The following is a 19,954-nucleotide window of genomic DNA, read 5'->3' on the forward strand; positions in this document are numbered from 1 at the left end:
TGAAATACTAGAGTAAAAGTTATTCCTTATTAAGCATTTGTGGAGTGTCAACCACTTCGAACTAACACTAATCCTTAAGGCATACTTGTCTGATAAGGTAAATACAATGATTCTGTTTAGTTAGTTGTGTTAGATCACACCTGTAGTTTCAGGACTCAGCATGAAGTACTCCAGAGTCTGAGGCAGGACTGAGGTCTACACCAGCCTGGGCTAAACAATAAGACCCTGTGAAAGAGAGAAAGAGAGAGGAAGGGGGAGGGGGAAAGGGGGAGAGGGGAGAGGGGGAGGGGAGGAAGGGAACGAGAGGGGTGGAGGAAATACAGGTAAGGCTGCACTGACAATATTAGTAACTTCAAGAATTCATGTTATGACATTATAGTAGGAAAGAAATGTCATTGTCTTCTATTTTTTTCTTTTGAGATTCAGAAAATAATGTTCAATACTTAGAGTTGACACAGTGCTGTGATGGCTATGTTTACATAAAACATTTTATCACTTCTTTGGAGAGGAATAGCAAATATTCACTCAGGACTTGTCATGTGGTAGACACCAATGAAGAGATGGAGCCAGAAATGAGTGGGCAACTCTCTGGCTGAAGATGTCTAGTCAGGAAGACCAGCCTGGGGGGTGGTTCTCAAGCACAGAGGCCCATGAGAGGTGAGGTCATATTTATCTCTATAGCAACCAGATTAGATGCTGGGGGTGACTTGTTCTTTAGAAGCCATTCTGCAGCGTGCTAGCTAATTCTTGTCAATTCGACACAAGCTCATGTCATTAGGAGAAAGGCATCCTTAACTGAATGATTGCTGCCACCAGAATGGCCTATAAGCAAGTCGGTGGGGGCCACTTTCTCCATTAATGATTGATATGGGAGGGCCATGACCCCCATGGCCAGTGCCAGCTCTAGGTAGGTAGCCCTTGGTGAAGAGAAAGCCACGGGAGCGAACTGTGGGTAGAGAGCCATTGAGCAGTGTTCCACTATGGCGTCTGCTTCAGTGCCTGTCTCTGGGCTCCTGCCTTACTTTCCTGCTCTGACTTCCCTCATGATGGACTTTAAGCTGTGAGATGAAGTAAACCCCCCCCCCCACCTCCCCAGGTTGCTTTGGCCATGGTCTTTATCATAGTATCAGAAAGCAAATTAAGACTAACAGCCCAAACAGAGATGCTGTTTCTGTCGATCTGACAATAACTGTAAAGGACAGACAGAATATTCTTCCTATGACTGCTTTTTAAATTAACATATCAGCCTATTTATTATTAACAGTATGTGTCCATCTGTTGTCTTTTTACTTCTCTTCTTGAATCAGGGCCCCAGTTTAGAGCCCAGGCTGTCTGAGAGCTGGTTGTGTTGGGTCAAGTTTGCAGTGATCCTCCTGCCTCAGCCTCCCTAGTGCTGAGACTACAAGCATGCACTACCTACATATAAGGTCAATGTCTGAGCTTTTACTCATGTTTGAATTGGGAATTTGGTTGAGAAGAGGCCCAAATTAGACTGACATGAAAAAAATGTATCAAGTATAGTATATACGCCTAAGCAACTATATCCCAGACATTTAGCAAGACTAGGAAGGAACCCAAAATAAACCCATGTTTTCATCTTTGCTCTGACTGTAGGAAATACTGTACTGTGAACATCGTAAAATGTTTCAAAACATATACCCGTTAGATACCACTGAAGTCTTTAAAATTACAATATCAGATTCTTATTTTCTTTATCATAAACAGCTATGATAAGTCTATTTGAGCCACTGTGTGTTTAAGTGAGGTGAGTTAACTCATTGGTGCTCATCAGGACCTCTGTCACACGGTCTCTGGGGATGGACTCCAGAGCCAGGCATGCATGTGACCTTAAAGGTCTGTGTACTCTGATGACCTGGAAATTTGCTTCAGTGATAACTTCCTTAGAAAAATCCAGGCCCAGGACACTGTTCAGGAAGCAGTAATCACGTGGTTTCTCCATCTCTGTAGAGGTTGAAGAAAAAGCTTAATTTTTGATGGTGGCTTCAAACAGCCCAAGTGAGGATTTCCAAAAGAGATCACGGGTTGTTTTCTTCCATCGAGAGCCTCGAGCACATCGGGAAAACTAAGTCCGTCTCAGAGCTGGGCGACAGTGTGTCCCTGGTGAAGGGCCTGTTTAGTGAGTTCCGGCTGGAAGCTGTTACAAGCTGCTTGTCTCAGGGAACAAGGGAGGCCTCCCCTAGTTTCTCTCTTCGCTTTACAGCATCCTCTGCTTCGGCTGGGCTTAGGGAGAGGCTGTTTTCTGTGTAACCTTTCACTTTGAGAAGACAGATTGTTTTTGGAGGGAATTTAATGATGAATTCAAGATAGAAGTTGGCAATCTATGCCTGGTAATGGGTCTTCTAGGGTGTCTCACTCTGCCAAACAAGCAGGGGAATTCAGATAGATGAGGTTACTGAAGGAGTCTTTGGAAAACAGTTCGTGCGTGCGTGTGTGTGTGCATGCATGTGTGTGTGTGTGTGTGTGTGCACGTGCACACCCACAACACACCCACACTTACATACAGTTTATACACACTCACACACACACCAACACACACCAACCTATACATACACACACCAACACACACATACACATGCATACACACACATACACACACATGTACACACAAACATACACACTGCACACACATTGGAACACACACATACACACACACCAAAACACACATACATGCAATATACATACACATAGATGCCTACACACACAAGCACACATAAACACACACATACATACACATGCACACACATACATGCACACACTCTATCATGTGTTCTGAGGATAACAAGTGAAGGAAGGGTGGGAAAATGGATCCGTCAGCCCCTGCAGCTTTAATCCTATAAGTCGGTCTACCTGAATGGCACTCACTTCAAACGATCGCCTGCATTCAGACTTGCACTCTGGAGGCTGAGTCAGGAGGTTTAGTTCCAGCAGTTCCGTCTGGGCTACAAGGCGAGAGAGACCCTGTATAAAAACAAACAAAAACAACAGAAAACAGAGGAAGAAAGAAAGTTCTTGCTTAATTTACAGTTTGTCCCAGAGTTTCTGATTCAGACACTTAGCACCCAGTAACAATTAGTGTGTTTTGGTGGTAATCTTACCAGGAGACATTAGGGAAAGCTTGGACTTACGTGAAACACAATAAGCACTTGCGGGTTGATTCCATTGTTTCTATTTTCACGGTGGCCACGGGTTTGTGAAGTCTTTGGTGGAGTGAGAAGCTGTGATCCTGTTGTTACGCACCATTTTTACATGTGATTAGACAGAGAATTAAACACGGGTTTAATTGTGCTTCATGAACTGAAGATAAAAGGTAGGCCTTCTAATCCAAACGTTGTTAAATAACTACAGAGTCCATAAATAAATCCGATGCATCAGACATTAAAGCCGATTATCTGTTCCCTTAAAAAGTAAAAAAACATATATAAGATATACAATCATATATTTTATGATTTAAAAAAACCAGAATCATATTTGTTTCTTCTAGATTCAGAAAGGTCTATTTCAAAGAATTTACTTTTAAAGTGTTGATGTTGGTTTCCAGAAAGAAAAAAAAAAAAAGATAGAAACGTGCAGGTTTTGTATAAGAACAGTTAACCTTTCCACTCCCAGAAATACAGACTCAACTAAAGAGAATCAGACTTCTAGTCATAAGCCCTTCCTTTCTGCACTTGAAGAACTGAAAGGTTTCTCTGTTCTTTTCTGAAGGAGGGGGTTTCCTGTGTGTCTCACGCTCTGGGGATCCCCTCCTTCCACTCCCCGCGTGCAGTGGCCGTCTTTCTTCCCATGGAGCATCTTTGAATCAATAAGGGCTCTCTCTGTGACTCTCCGAAGAGCCACGCACATTTTTCTTAACCGAATCAGACCACGGGTTGGTTTCTCATGTCTGGCCGGGTGGAGGGCAGGTATGGAGTGCAGCCCCTCAGGAAGCTAGCCTGAAGGAACGTGGCGCTGCCTTTGGGCGTGTCTGGAGTTCTCTCTTTAGTAATTTACCTCCACAAAATACAGTTGGTGTACACTTTCCTACTTTTTCACCTTGTGTCTTTTGAGGAGCAGTCCTTTGTGTCTATGATGTTTAGTTACAGGTATTGGGGCGTTGATGTACTCATAACCCTTAAGGGGAAAAAGCTTGCTTGGTAGGAGAGGAGAACCTAGGTGCCTTGTCTGTGTCAAAGGCTGACACCTCTTCTGCGGGGTTTTCCCCTGCCTAGGCCTCGGCTGAGAGTGGTCCAGGAGGAGGAAGAGGGAGGGGCTTCCTGAGGCCCACGCCTGCAATGCCAGGAATGACCAATAGGGAGGAAAGCGCACTTGACCATTTTCTATCCCCTTAATTCACAGTAAAAGAGCCACACTCACTACCAATGTTTCAAACCATTAAGGGTTAAAGATAAATGTATTTTTTTTCTTTTACGCAGAGATTCTGAACTTTAAAAACAAAAATCACAAATAGTGTTTTTAAATGGATTGTTAATGCTGGGTATTTTATTGTCGTTCAATAAAGACCTCTGTGTCTCCATAACACAGACTAATGACACCTCCAGACATATTTACAGTAATTTTCCCAGCTGATAGAGTTTAATTAATGATATAAGGACATAATTACATGTTTCAGTGATCTCTCACATATTTACAGGAACTGCTATAACTAGCTTAATTAGAGTAATTATGTAAATAGCTGATAATGCACAACAAATTACAGAAAAAATATCTCCTAGAGTCTGGTGTGTATTGGTGCCTAAGCAAGCGTCTACAAGGCAGACATTTACGTCTGAGGGCTCAGCATAGAGACATATGGCCTCTACATTTTATCCCCCCCTAAGCAAGGCAAAGTATAACTGTTGGAGATCTGACAGCTGTTCTCTTCCTTCCCCAAGTTCCTCAGCAGAATGGAGTTCTGTCGTTCATTTTGTCTCACCACTGGCTGGAGTTTCATGATGAGTTTTGTGTCGTGACAGGCAGTGTCATCCCTAGCTGGGAACTGGAGAGGGCACATGGGCTTGGGGAACCTCAAGTGTCTCTTTCCTTTCCTTTCTCCTCTGGTCTTCATCTGGCATCGCTGGTTCTGTTGCTGTCATGCACAGGATGCTTCTCTGGACCAGGCAGTCTCCCATTGCTCTTTAGAGCCAACGTGTAGAGCCTGCGACTGACATTCCACTGTGCAGTTCTAACTCTGGCTGTTGGCCACTTAGGTCCCTCCAAAGCTGTTATTCCCCAGGAGGAAGCGATCACCTCCATTTAAAGTGAGCAACTCTACTATGTATCAGCCGCTCCGTGTCTCCGTGGACTGACTTCAGGCGTGCTCTCTATACTCTGGAGGATAACTGGAGCTCAGCCATCACACTCTTCTTAAAGACCTCAGTAAGTCACTGGAGAGATGGCTCAGTGGTTAAGAGCATTGCCTGCTTTTCCAGAGGTCCTGAGTTCAATTCCCAGGAACTACATGGTGGCTCACAACCATCGGTAATGGGATCTGATGCCCTTTTCTGGTGTGTCTGAAGACAGCTACAGTGTACTCATATATACAAAATAAATTTTAAAAAGTCTAAAAAAAAAGGCCTAAGAAAATATAAATGGGCTAAAAGAAATACTGTTGGAAGAATATGGAGTCAAATTTTAATTTAATTTAGTTTAATTATAGTTCTCTTAAATTAATGACTCCCATAGGCTTGTATACCTATCCTATATCTACCTTTCCACAACCTCTTCAGTCTGCCAGACTCTTGACTGCCCCATGGATGTATCCTTAAGTGTACGTGGTCACGTCTTCTTTAGACATCAACTTCTACTGGACATGCCCATCTAAACCCCCTGTTAAGTATGGCTCCTGCTTCAAGCCTTTAACTAATTTTACCTTCCAAGATTTAGACAAGGTCAGGATGTCCAAGGCGATGCAATATCATCTACACGACAGTGTCATCTGCAAATGTGCTGGGCTACATTCACAGCTATTCTGGGACACATGCGGTCAGTGGGTTGTACAGACCTGCACTATGCTGTCATTCACTGTCATCTACCTCCTCTCCCAGATGGATGGGAATCTTCTGTAGACAGGTCCCCAGCCCGTGCCTGTGCATGCGTGTGTGTGTGTGTGTGTGTGTGTGTGTGTGTGTGTGTGTGTGTGTGTGCGAGCGCGCGCGCACAGACCAGAGAACAAACTTGGGTGTTTTGCTCAGAATTTTGTTTCTGATACAAGGTCTCTCCTTTGACCTAGAACTCTCTGATTATGCTAGGCTGGCTGGCCAGAGAGTCCCTGCAATCTGCCTGGGTCAGTCTGTCCAGTACTGTGCCTGGCTTTTCCATATGGGTTCTGTGGATCAGTGTCAGGTCCTTATGAGCATGATGACAAGCACTCTACTGACTGCACTCTCTGAAGGTGCAGTCTGGTGTTTCTGTATTCCCTATCTCATGCAGGATTCTTTCTGTGCTTACTAGATTTATTTACATCACCTTGACACAAGATAGATTCATCTGAAAGGAGGGAACCTCGATTCAGAGAATATCTCCCTAAGATCACGCTGTAACTGAGCCTGTAAGGCATTTTCCCAATCAGTGATTGGGGGGAGAAAGCCACCACTGTGAGTGGTGCCACCCCTGGGCTGGTGGTCCTGGGTGCTGTAAGAAAGCAAGCTGAGAAAGCCACAAGGAGCAAGCCCATAAGCAGTACCCCTCTATGATCTCTGCATCAGCTCCTGCCTCCATGTTCCCACCTGGCTGAAGTTCTTGCCTTGGCTTCCCTAAATGGATATGCGAGCCATGTAAACCTTGTCTTCCCTAAGTTGATTTTGGCCATGGTGTTTCATCACAGCGATAGCAACCCTAACTAAGATATTTATCACACATTCAGTAATTTGTCACTCATGGGTTTAAGTTTATTTAATCAGGATCTCTGCATATGCATGGTCACCAACTAATAACACCTTTGCAAGGCTTTTAACTGTTACAGGGCATCTCATTCCTTCCCCAGCCACTAAAATCTGTGTCACGCCCATGGGAAGTTCAATAAACTTCTTTTAGGGAGCTTACAGATTACAGTGAACACAGGCAGGTAAGTAAATAATCACTGACCCTCGTCACATATGTAATGAGGGAGGGATGCGGGAGTTACAGAAGTGGCACATGGTGGGTAATGTTTAAATTGTAGAATAAACAGTGCTACCTGGGAAATGGGCAGAGGGGAGGTGAGATGGGAGAGTATCAGGCCATTTCTAGATTGATGACTTTGAAAACATCACCTGTCATGGTTTGAATGTGCTTGGCCCAGGGAATGACATTATTTTGAGGTATGGTCTTGTTGGAATAGGTGTGTCTCTGTGGGCCTGGGCTTTAAGACCCTCACCGTAGCTGCCTGGAAGACGGTATTCTGTTAGCAGCCTCCAGATGAAGATGTAGAACTCTCAGCATTTCCTGCACTATACCTGCTTGGATGCTGCCATGTTCCTGCCTTGATGATAATGGACTGAACCTCTGAACCTGTAAGCCAGACCCAATTAAATGTTGTCCTTTATAAGACTTGTCTTGGTCATGGTGTCTATTCACAGCAGTAAACCCTAACTAAGACGTCATCAATGACACCAATCCAGGGGGAGAAGAGGTTCTGAACTATGTAGAAATAGTTTGGAGAAAAGAAGTAATGTTTGGACAAGTGTGGTTTTTGAGATAACAGTAAGAAGAGGTTGGCAGTGCGTTGATTTCCTGGAATGGAATAACTCCAAGCAATGGGAAAGGGGGAGTGTCCATAGACACCAGGACACTCATACAGAGTGGTTACTTTTCTGAGAGAATATGAAGAATGAGCAAATGAGAGAAAAGTCTGAGGTGAGAAGGGAAAAGGCAGCAGGGAACAGAATAAGGTAGGAAAGCCCAGAGCTCCGGGTTCCCCAGACCATGAGCTATGACAACATAGAATGGAATGTTAAGATCCACCACATAAGCCGGGAGAAGATTCCGACAGACACAGATGAAGGCCATCGTGAACATGGCACTTTATTTGCACTGGAAGTTGGATAAAGTGTATTTTTTTCTAGTGGCTGAAGAACCTGTCCAGTGGTGAGAAAGACTCTGCTGGGTCCTTCCCTAAGTCTGATCTAGATGTCCATTCCACCATGGCATGAGAGTCTCTTTCTTGTAGACGTAGCATTTTCTGCATGTTTACGTCTCTGAGGCTGAATCTCCTGTCTGGATTTGTCGTTAACTTCCAGGTTCACATAGGTAAATGCTAGATGCCCAGTGTGTCTGTCTAATCTGGCTCGAAATTTCCGTCTATTTCCTTTCTTGGAAAAATTCTTCCAGTTCGAAACCTTTGTGGTTACCCTCGGCTTCCTTCTTCACCACCAAAGCATGTTGGCTCCACCTTTAAAAGTCACTCAGAATGTGACACCTCAGTACTCCATTGCTGCCACTCTGTCCAGCCTTAGCATCTCTACCTGAAATGACACACTGCTTTCTGACTGGCTTCAGTCTAGTCTTGTTTTGTTTTGTTTTTTAAATATACCATTTATTTATTTATTTATTTATTTATTTATTTATTTATTTATTTATTTAATGTGCATTGGTGTTTTGTGTGCATGCATACCTGTGTGAGGGTGTCGGATCCCAGAGTTAGAGACAGTTATGAGCTGCTATGTGGGTGCTGGGAATCCAGCCTGGATCCCCTGCAAGAGCAACCAGTGCTGTCAACCACTGGCTTGCTCTCCATCCCTCCATCTCTCCAGCCCTAGTCTATTCTTCCATAAGGACACTTAATCTTTTGACTCCCTATTGTTTTTTTTTTTCTAGGCTTTCCCTAACCCTGTGACCTCCAGTGTGGTCTTGGAAAATGCTGAGCTTGCTTACCCAAGGTCTCTCTGCACTTGCTTGTTCTGCTTGCTTATCCCTTCTTCTATGCACACAGCTTGCTCCTCTACTTCCTGTCATCTACATTTAAGCTTCTCTTTTCAGTGAGAACTTCCTGGGCACCAGACCATGTCATCTCCCTAAGCCCCATTCCCAATGCCCCTTTCTCACCTGCTTTTCTTTTCAGGACGTAACCACTTTCTAATGTGCAGTAGAGCCATTTTTTTTATTTTTACAGTTATTTATGTGTCTACTTAAATATAAGCTCTATACTTGCTGCATATCCATGAGCCCCACTAGCCAATGGTTCAGATCCAAATGGGTTACAAGCAATATGAAAAAGCTCAAGCACTAAATGAAGCCTTGATGATAAACTAAGCACCGCATTCAGAACAAGCTAAACGATGTGTCGAGCTGTAGTTGACACAGTGATATTTAGGTGGTTCATTTCAGTGGCAGGTGATGGGCAAGAGTTCACGCTAACTAATTTATTGAAAAGGAGAGTTTAGTATTCTCAAGAGTTAGAGGACACGGGGCTGGAGAGAAAGCTCATCTGGCAAGGCGCTGCCCTGGCAAGCACAAGGACCTGAGTTCAAGCCCCCAGACCTATGTGAAAAAGTTAGACGTAATGACATGCCATTGTAATACCAGCACATATTCCAACTTGGTAAGTTCCAGGCCAGAGACTCTGTCAAATAGAAAGGTAGATCATACCTAAGGAACGTCAATCAATGTTGTCCTGTGCTCACCCACACACACACCTTCACCCTCATGAGTACACAGACACACAAACACTTAGATGCACACTAGTTAAAGGTTAAGCTTAGGCATATTGGGACATGCCTGTAATTCAACACTTAAGATGTAGAGTCAGAAAGATAAAGAGTTTGAGGTTACCCTAAGCTGTACAGTGAGTTAGAGGCCACTCTGAGTTTTAGGAGACGTGGTCTCAAACATGACAAAGCAAAAAGAGTCAATGGTTATGTTATGTCAAAGAATTGGAGACTAGAAGCTTGCAATTCATGTCAAATTGTCTTAACTTTCTTTTTGAAATTTTAGACAGTTTTCCCAAAGAAGAAACTTAGCTCTGTAGAACCAGAAACATAGCCAAGAAGACATTTATGTGTATGCATGCACACATGCACACATACATGTAAACATGCACATGAACATACGCACACAAACACACACACATATCCATGCACGTGTACACACACGTACACACACGCATGACCACAAACACACAGAGGGAGGGAAGAAAGGGCTGTGAAATTTCTGTTTCTGGGTTATTTAAGTGAAACAAGGCATCTAGCATTAGAAGCTGGTGACAGGAAGGGATTTGACTACGGTCATCCATGTTCAGGATGATAACACAGAGACTTACTTTCTTCCCCCCCAGAAGATATTTCCCTCGTCCACTTCACATTTCACGTGTGTGTACGTGTGTGTACACGTGCATGGATATGTGTGTGTGTTTGTGTGCGTATGTTCATGTGCGTGTTTACATGTATGTGTGCATGTGTGCATGCATACACATAAATGTCTTCTTGGCTATGTTTCTGGTTCTACAGAGCTAAGTTTCTTCTTTGGGAAAACTGTCTAAAAAGCCCCTATTTGCCTAGAGAGGTCTGGGGCTTGGGACTGCGGAACATGGGCTGATGCAGGGGCCTTCTAACGGCACAAACTGAAGTCGGAGACATTGAACACGGCTTAAAGAGGCTGTTATTTCATCATGAGTTTTGTAACTCTGTAGAAGATACTTGAGGAAATTAGTATCTTATACATAGATGGTTATGTTTTATTTCTTCAGCAAGGGTTTTGTAAGAGGGCTAGAAGCAGTTTTATAAAAATTAGGAGCTTGCCATTAACTTGATGTTGTACTAGACAAACAGAAGGCTTCTTACAGTCATTCAAAAGACCCTCCCACATAAAACTGTCACCTCCCAGCCGCTCTGTTTTCTTTTAAGAGGCCACACTTTGTCTTTCTAGGTCAATTTCTACACTTTTTTCCCCTTTCTAAGCAGATAATGGAAAAGAAGTAGGAGTAAGTGCCAACTTACTACCAAGAGGGCAACATAGAGATCAATTTGATAAATTTGAATGTGAGTGTGCATTTGTCACAGGACTTCTGTTGGAGGCTAGAGTGGTTGCTCTGGGCTATTCAGGAGAGCACTCATCTCTGAAAGCAGTAACAGCAGCAACAGACACTCCTTTCTACATCCCAGACTCTTATTCATAAGCACTGGCACTGGCATGGTCGCTACAGTTGTGTAAATAGTTTTCCTACCTTTTATGTCTTTCATCCAGTTAGCAGCTGCTTGCTTCTTTCTCCATATTTTTGTAGCTTCCTAGAATTAACTCACACCACAAACATTAGAAACAAGTACAGTGACAGCAGAGAGATACACAATTGACCTCTCATTTACTTAGAAGCCAAACATCTTAAATGGTATTGATTCAATATTTTTTCCCTCATCTATTCTTTGGTAAAGGCTTTAAAAAGAGAGAGTTGCTTTCTGCATGACCCACATCTGCTTGTTTGAAACCCTTAAGATACAGATGAGTAAGTTTACACATACTTCCTGAAACTGTCTTTCTTTAATTGTAAGAGCAACGTGACTGCATATGGATATGTTTCCAGTTAGAGAATATAAACACAATACTCTTCTATGTTTCCTTCACAGTTTCCCCCAATTCATTGTAATCTTTTTCTTTCCTCCTCTTCCTCCTCGTCCTCCTTCTTTCCCTCCTCCATACATCTGCATTCGATGGCATATATAATTTATGTCCGGATTTCTACATTTGTTGTTAAGGAAGGATTCTATGTGTCCTTTTATGCCTACCCCATTTTTCCCTGCCCTACGTCCATCCACTTAATACAACTGATGCCGAACTCCGAAGAAACATCACTCTCCCTCCGTGTTATGGGAATCAGTCCATTTTCTCTATCTTATATTATGATTCTCTTGAATATTTATTCATTCTTCAGCATGTACTAAATAATGGTGGGATCAAGGTAAGTGTATGGGTCTTAAGTTCAAGGAGTCAGGAGCCAGGACTGAGGGGGCTGAAGACTGTATTAAAATATGTGTGATGAGCGTCATCCATAGTGATGTGTATGAGAGAATAACAATAACGAGAACAAAAGAAGGGTCTTGCCTTAGAGAAGGAGTTGGAGCTACTATCTCAAAGAAACTCAGAAGACCCTTTGCCAGTGAGGAGCTAGCCTGAGGGAACAGTATGGTGTGCAAGTGTCCCTGCGGGACAAGTCATACACAGAACAGGCATGACCAGGCAGGAAGTGACACAAACAAAAGGGGTGGGTACTTTGGAGAACAAAGAACCCAAGCCTTCTGTAAAGCAGACACCATTGCTTATCTGCCACTGGAAGGTGTCGTGCACATAGGCTGGCTGATGTTGGCAAATCTTCCATTTTCAGCAAGAGTATAAAAATCCTGTAAAATGCCTTAAAATCTTCAGGCACTCAAGGATCCAAATAAAGCGCCTACAGGCTGGCTGGACCTACTGAGCTCCGGCCTTCGTGGTCAGTCTCAGCCTCAGAGGTTAGTTCTGAGTTTTCAGATAAGCATGCTCTGAGGAGAATTGGCAGGAAATCGTAGAGGACAGAGTTGGGGAGGTGACCCCAGAGGTGCTTTATGACAGCCATACTATCTCTATGTTGACAGTTTACATTTCAATCTAGAAGTAATTAAAAGTGTTATTTAAAATAACCTAATCATGGTAATGGGATTTATCTTAACTTCTAAAAAACATGGATAGTAATTACATTTTTATTTAAAAAATTTAAATATACATTTCTATTCACAGAGGCAGTGGGCACAGGAGTATCTCTGGTGTGTGTGTGTGTGTGTGTGTGTGTGTGTGTGTGTAGCTACAGTGTGTATGAAGTGTTCAAGAATGTATTGAGCCATAGGATGACTTTCTTAGTCAGCATCACACGGGAATCCACATATTGTTGTCTAAATGGGGTTAATCAGCCAGCAGCCAGAACTTCCCACTAATAGAAGGTCTCTAAATGTGTCCTGTTCTGAGCACAAAATAAAGGTTGGCCTTGGCAAAACAGAAGGGAGACACACACACACACACACACACACACACACACACACACACAGAGAGAGAGAGAGAGAGAGAGGGGGGGGGTGCACTAGAGGAGCTACCACACATTTAGTGATGCAGCTCATACCTGCTGTTGTGCACAAAGCCCTGGATACTGTCCCAGCTCTGTATACCCAACTCAGAACAGAATTTGACCCTCACAGGTAAAATCAATGCATTAGAAAACAGCTTTACCTTTAGTATGTAAACAGAGTCAGAGTTGGGGTGACTCCATGTCAGGGGAGTGTGGTTAAGCTGTAGCCCAGTGCCTACCCATGATCATGACTACTGATACTACTTGGGCCATGGCTGTCTACCTTAGGTCACCCCTACCACTCCCTTCCCTCTACTCAATGAGGTCTGGTAATGAGGGGGTGGAAAGGAAAACCATCATTACTTTCCACCACAGCCTCTGGGCAGGTGCTAGGCACTGTCATAGCTGCACATAGCAATTCTGAGCCTAAGGGCAAACTCAGCATGTTTTTAGGATATTAATCCTAAACTTGATTTTTCCTGATTTACAGCCCTGTGCATGGAGGAACCTACATTTTCCTGATGATGAATCAAATAGGGTCTGAAATTTTAGTGGCACAGGTCTTAAAAATGTCACCTCAAACTTCTATGAAGCCAGAAGAAATGAAATAGAAAAAGCCACCTAAAAAGCAGAAATCTGGATTGTGAGTGCTGAGACAAATTTCACAGCATTGACATAAATTTCACAGGATATGCTTGGATACATCTTCTTCTCCATCCTGCACATAGTCTCTTTGTGAAGAGGAGTTGGATCTTGTCGGTGTGTGCTAAGATCTTCATGAGAAACTATTGCTAACTTACTTTTTTTGGTTAAAAAAATACAAAATAATTACACAACTTCTCTATACTCTTTCAATGATAACAAATTCCTCATATTAAAAGACTGACTCTATATCAGGTAGTCTTTATTTAGACTTTACTTTCATTAGTTCCCAGGTGGGGGGATACTCACTTGATAGCTCTAAAACACAGGTGATGGAGATGCTAGCTGCCTTAAGCACACATGATGAAACGGGAACTCCCTGGCTTCTTGGGACTTCTGTGTGATGCACACCGGTGGCCAGAGAAAGGCATGCCCATGCCGCCACCCAGATGTCCACATGAACCCAGATCTTCCATTTCCACTTTCACCCGAAAACTGGGGTGCGGGAAAGATCCACAATTAGGGGGACTTTGCCACTCAGCTTTTTTGGTTTGCCAAGTTCCTGGTTTTAACTTTCACTACTTTCATTATTTCTATCAAAGGCTCTGTCCTGACATCCCGGTCACAGATTCCATTCCTCCTGGCGTGGTTTTAAACTGCTTGTTTCTCCATCTCTTCAGTTATTCTCTGATACTCGGAATTTTTGCTATTTTTATCAGCTCGTTCTGCCTGCCTCCCCTTGAGCTCGCTCCATACTTACAGGGAAGCTGGGCTTCTTCCATTTCCAGCACCAGGACCGGCTTTCCCTTTCTTGCTGAGAGAGGTGAGCCATCTACTGCCACCTTTTGGTATGACATTTGAACCTGGAAAATTCTAGTGTCAGAGTAAAACCAAGTTCACAAAAATGATCCTGAAATGCTGTTATACGCATTTACAAATTAAGGAAAAATGATTTTTGAACGCTGGGGTTTTCCATTGTTTTCGTTGTACAAGCAACGCCGTGTTTACCACGCATGCTCAGTGGGCAGGAGGCAGAAAGGGACCCTGATGTGGTGCTCAGAGCTCTGAGCAGAGACAAGCAACAGGATCCAAGCTCTCGGACACACTAGATCAAGGGAGCTCTTAAGAAACATGAAAGTGCTGCCCCTGCCCCTAAGAAATTCCAATTAAATGAAGCCTAAGTATTATTTCTCTTTTCAAAATTCCCCAGGCGATTCAAATATATTAGAGTTGAAAATGGCAAGCTTGCTGAGGCGTCTTGGTTCTTGTATCGTCTCTTTTCCCACTTACTTAGCGAAGAGATGGCACCTTTGGGTTTCTTACAAAGAAAATGCTCGTGGAATATGATCAAATCCCATCATCAGCCACTCAGAACTAAAAAATTCCTCCTTGACTTTGTGAATTCGTCAATAAATTTGTAGGATGAGCCAGAGAGACCTAACTTCATTCAGAGGTCTGCTTTCTCTTTCTTGACTCTGACAGCTTCCGCTACTGTGTGACACGATGTCAGTAACGGCAGGTACCTCCCAGGAGCTGGCAAGCATCAAGTGCCTGGTCCGAGCACTTAGCCCCAAGCCTGGCGCCAGTGACAGCCAAGATAGTCTCAGAGAGGACTGAGCTATCACGGAGGCAGGGAACTGCACGAAGTCTCAACTACAGTGAACAGTGTGAAATCAGTCTCCAAAGGTGTCTTTTAAAGTTCATTCAAGTCTGGCTTTAACTTAGTAATACATTCGTTCATAAATTTATATTAAACTTTACTTGACTTGTGATGCATAGCTAAGCAGTTTAACCAAATTTAGCTTCAATTTTACTGCCAAACTATGCTTCTACAACTATGACTAGGCCAGAGCACAACTCACATGACCAGAGAAGACTAAACTAAAGTCTCTCTCTCCTCTTAGATGCCTGAGCTGTATGCTAATGACAGTGGGCCAGTATGCTGATCAAGAGATGCATAGTGCTGTATTTTTTCTTTAAAAAAGAAATCACTCTCTAACAATCTTTAAAGACAATTTTGAAGTGCTAAGAGCAAACCTTTAAAGAAACTCCTTTAGTTTCCTTTCGCCATCTTCCAAGCCTCTTTTCATGGTTGTATTCACCTCCGTTTTCTCAGACCAGAGGGGCAAATTTTACATTTGATACTTTCCCTTATGCCCTGGGGTTTACTAATTACAGGCATGGGCACCACCGTCCAAGACCAGGCCTTCCAAATCTCTGCTAACTCTGGTTGGTTGAGCCTTGAACTTCACAGAGGCCTGAGGGCGTAGTATATAGGTATTCTACAAAAGCCATTATTATCAGGTTTTCTTGTTTGGTTTTTGTAAGCCCTTTCAGTTTGCTAACCATCATGAGCATTACTTAAAGGCTGATCCACTTTTCCACTGGTGATGAGCTGGTATTCATGGACTGTGAATTGCACGTGTAGTAGTATTAAAAGTTCCATTTTCCCCCTTAAATTTATTTATTTAGTCATCTTACATCTTGATCACACCCCTTACCCAGTTTCTTCTGTTCTAGATTAAATCGAGTTTAATGGGATATATCCAATTAGACCACACAGGTGCAGTTAGATAGAAAAAACTGGAGTTAGGGAGATGACTCGGTGGATAAAAGCACTTCCAGCAACCCCTGATAGTCTGACCTTGGTCCCTGGAGCACATGGAGGAAGCCATAAGCACAGTCCCATTTTAAAGGGAATGACAGAGGCAGAAGGATCTGCTGGGACCTTGCTTTGCAATGGCAAGGAGACCCTGCCTCAAAAACAAAGAAGGAGGATGGAACTAGCTTCCAAAAGGTGTTCTCTGATCTTCACATGTGTACAGTGGCGGCATGCCTGTGTGCATGTAACCCCTCCCCCACGTACACATGCCACGCACAAATTACAAAATTAAAACTTATTTTTAAAAACATGGTAATGTACTAGGCATGGTGGCGCACACCTTTAATCCCAGCACTGGGGAGGCAGAGACAGGCAGATTTCTGAGTTCGAGGCCAGCCTGGTCTACAAAGTGAGTTCCAGGACAGCCAGGACTGCACAGAGAAACCCTGTTTCGAAAAACCAACCAACCAACCAACCAAACAAACAAACAAACAAACAAAAAACATGGCAATACATCGAAGAAGCTGCCCATGACCACACGAGGCATTGCTACACATCTTAAGATTTCTAGAACCTCCTCTTCAGGCGTGTTGTGTGTGCGGTTCTTTAGATATGAAGCGTTTGCTGCAGAGTCACATTTGGAGCAGTCTGATCTAGAGAATGCTCCTTAAAGGCTGAGGACCAGGCTTAGTGGCAGAATGCCTGCATAGCAAGCAGGGCCTTGGGTTTCAGCAATAGGAAAACAGAGAAGAGAATGCTTCTTTTAATTAATTAATTAATTTTATTTTTTTACATCCCAGATGTTGTCTCCCATCCTAGTCCCCTTTTGTAGAGTTTCTTCCCCCATCTTCCTTCCCCTTGACCTCTGAGAAGGTGCCCCTCCTCCCAGCATCCCCTTTCCCTGGGGCATCATGTCTCTACAGGACTAGAAACATCCTCTCCCACTGCAGCCAGACCAGGGAGCCCTATGCTGAGTATGTACCAGCAGGGGCCATGGACCAGCCCTTGTATACTCTTTGATTTGGTGGCTTAGACTCTGGGAGCTCTTAGGGATCCAGGTTAGTTGACACTGTTGTTCTTCCTATGGGGTTGCCACCCCCTTCAGCTCCTTCAGTCCTTCCCCCAACTCTTCCTCAGAGTTGGTTGGCTGTAAGTATCTGCTTCTGTCTCAGTCAGCTGCTGGTAGAGGCTCTCAGAGAGAACAAAACACTCCTGGGTATGGTAGTGTTGGAGAAGAGAAGTGACTTTCACCTTCTAGCTCATGACGAATCAGGCTTGGAGAAAGAGGTATGATGCTCAGACAGTCAGTTAGTTGTCACCACGTAGAAGTTCTTTGGAGGGCAAGAGCTGGGAACACAGCATAAACAACAGCAGACCCAGCCTGACCAGCCGGGGCTTGCCCTCCAGGAAGGGAGACAGACAGTAATCAGATGATCAATTGAACAAGTGTCAAATTATACCTGTGACATATTCTACAAAGGAACGGGGCACGGCACAATGAGAGTCTAGGATTAGGCACTTGACCGGACTGGTGGCGAGGTCAGAAAAAGCTTGCCTGTAAAAGTCATGGTTGTGCTGAGAACGGAGGGAGGAGCAGTCACGGACTAGATGAAAAGGAAGGAATGAGCAGAAGGAACAGAAAGCGAGGCAGCCTGGTGCATGAGGAAGCAGTGCCAGTAAAGGGAATTGAAAGAGACCCAGGTGGCCCGGCCTGTCACAGAGTGGGACAGTGTGTGAAGCCACTGGGGCACTGGAGCCAGCTCGTATTTATATCATGTTTATATCTGAAAGCCAGTCTACATACATGCCTTCCCAACTGCACATTTAGCGACATTTAGTTTGTAGCTCAAAGCTGGATAAGGTGGGTCTATTTACATCATAAGAATTGGCCGGCCCCTCTTTTCTGGGTTAGTTATTCTGTATTAAAAAACGTGGAGACGTTTCTAGAACCAGACTATGACATGGTCTAGACCTGAGATTTGCAACATTGGGAGGAAACAATCCTGACTCCTGGCAACTATCAGACAACTAATCAGGTTTGAAAGATGCCACCTGGTATTCTGGCTTTAGCATCCCGTCCTCTCCTTTACTCTCTTCTCTTCCTCCCTGATATTATTATAGAAGCTGGGGTGGAAATGGGTAGATATCAATCAGAGCTTCGAGAGCCCTACCAGGAGAGACCATCAGTGAGGGCAATCAGGAGTTCAAGGTGGGTATGAGTGCTTGGTGCTGATGCTGTTGAGAAGGTGATAAATGATGTCCTGGTTCTGGCTCCTGACCCGATGAAGGTGAGGCAGAGTGGGTAGAGGGTAGAGAGCAAGGCTGTGGGATACAGGGTGCAGAGTCCATACTCAGCAGCCAGCTTCCAGTGAGAACAGAGGCAGCACAAGAGTTCAAACTGAAAGCTTGCCAGAGCGTTGGGAAGACAGAGGTGGGGTCCCAGTGGGGAGACGGGAGGGGGAGGGAGAGGGGGAGGGGTTTTTCTATTTGGTGTTGGTGTTCGAATGGTTTTGTTTATGAAAAGAGAAAGATAATGGAAACGGAAGAAAGCCAAGGGGCCTGGGCCTCAGCAACAGGAGGATTCAAGATCTTTGAAATGATAATTCGGCTTCAGTGTAGGCCATATGCTGAAGCAGCCTTTACATCTTGGTTTTTTATTCTGTGTCATTTTACAGAGACTCCACGTTTCCCCTAAGCAATGGCGGGTTTGTTGCTGCCTTGAGAAGGAAAGACAGCAGCTCTCTTGCTGCCAGGACTAAGCCCAGTTCCATTTACAATCTTCTGTTGCTGAGATTCCATTCTTCCAGGGCAGACTCCTTGGCATAATTAAAATGAGACTCTTATCCCTACCCTGCCCAGGTCTGGAACCCTGGACACAGGCATGTTGCTGCAGGCTTCCTGCTCATCCAGGTTACAGCCTGCTGGGCACAGCCCGCCCTCCTGGGCACAGAGTAGACTGAGCCTTGTCTCCTATCTCCCTCTCCTGTTCTATCCCTCCCCTCTGTCTTCCTCTTTCCTCTTCCCCTGTCTTCCCCCTCTCTTCCTCTTTTTTCCTCCTCTTTTTCCCATTCCTCTTCCTCTCTTGGCTAAATGTCCACATGAGCACAGACTCTGGGTGCAAGGATTCTTTTTGCGATATTTTAAGATATAGACGAAGCTGCTGGGTTGGAGGGAGGGCTGCCTCATTCTTAGGGAAATATACAGCCAGGGAAAATTCAGCCGCTTTTCCCCTTAGTGCTACACAACCCCCAAACCCACAGACCTGCTCAATAGATAAGATGTAATCTGTTATCCTTCCCAGAGCTATTTGTATTCACTGGAGGAAAGGAACTTAACTGGAGAAAGCATACTGTTAAAGGGAACAGAAAAAAATATTTTTTTTTTCAGAAGGGGCCTCCCTAACCCTTTTGAGATCATGTGGCTTTCTTGAAGGGCTCTTCCTGAAGGCCTATCAGGGGCAGAAGCAGAGGCTTCCCTGGGGTGGGGGGTCCCTTATAATTAACTCAGCTCTGCCAAAATCAAACCCTCCTTCCAGAGTGGCTCTAGTGTATCTCTGTATCGAGAATTACAGATACGGAATTCTTTAAAACATGAAGATATCATATTTAAATGGATAAATCATCCATTATTATCTTTCAACGATATCACTTCTTTAAAACATAAAGAAAAAGGAGTTATTCTTTCCCACTCAAGACTAGATTGACAATGTAAAA

At 44.0% G+C, this 19,954-nt stretch overlaps 2 long non-coding RNA genes across 2 annotated transcripts; one reads left to right on the forward strand and one right to left on the reverse strand.

Annotated features, from left to right (window-relative positions):
• Positions 1–1,451: 1,451 nt before the first annotated feature.
• Gm40608 lies at positions 1,452–11,196 on the reverse strand. Its single transcript, XR_871482.2, has 4 exons — positions 11,135–11,196; positions 3,147–3,417; positions 2,884–2,979; positions 1,452–2,375 (listed from the first exon to the last, which is right to left on the reverse strand). It is a non-coding gene; the product is annotated as a predicted gene, 40608 (long non-coding RNA).
• Positions 11,197–12,213: 1,017 nt separating this feature from the next.
• Positions 12,214–13,888, forward strand: Gm33619 (predicted gene, 33619). Its single transcript, NR_152786.1, has 2 exons — positions 12,214–12,410; positions 13,488–13,888. It is a non-coding gene; the product is annotated as a predicted gene, 33619 (long non-coding RNA).
• Positions 13,889–19,954: the final 6,066 nt, after the last annotated feature.

Source organism: Mus musculus, chromosome 10 (genome assembly GCF_000001635.26).
Source record: "Mus musculus strain C57BL/6J chromosome 10, GRCm38.p6 C57BL/6J".
Taxonomy (NCBI): Eukaryota; Metazoa; Chordata; class Mammalia; order Rodentia; family Muridae; genus Mus; species Mus musculus.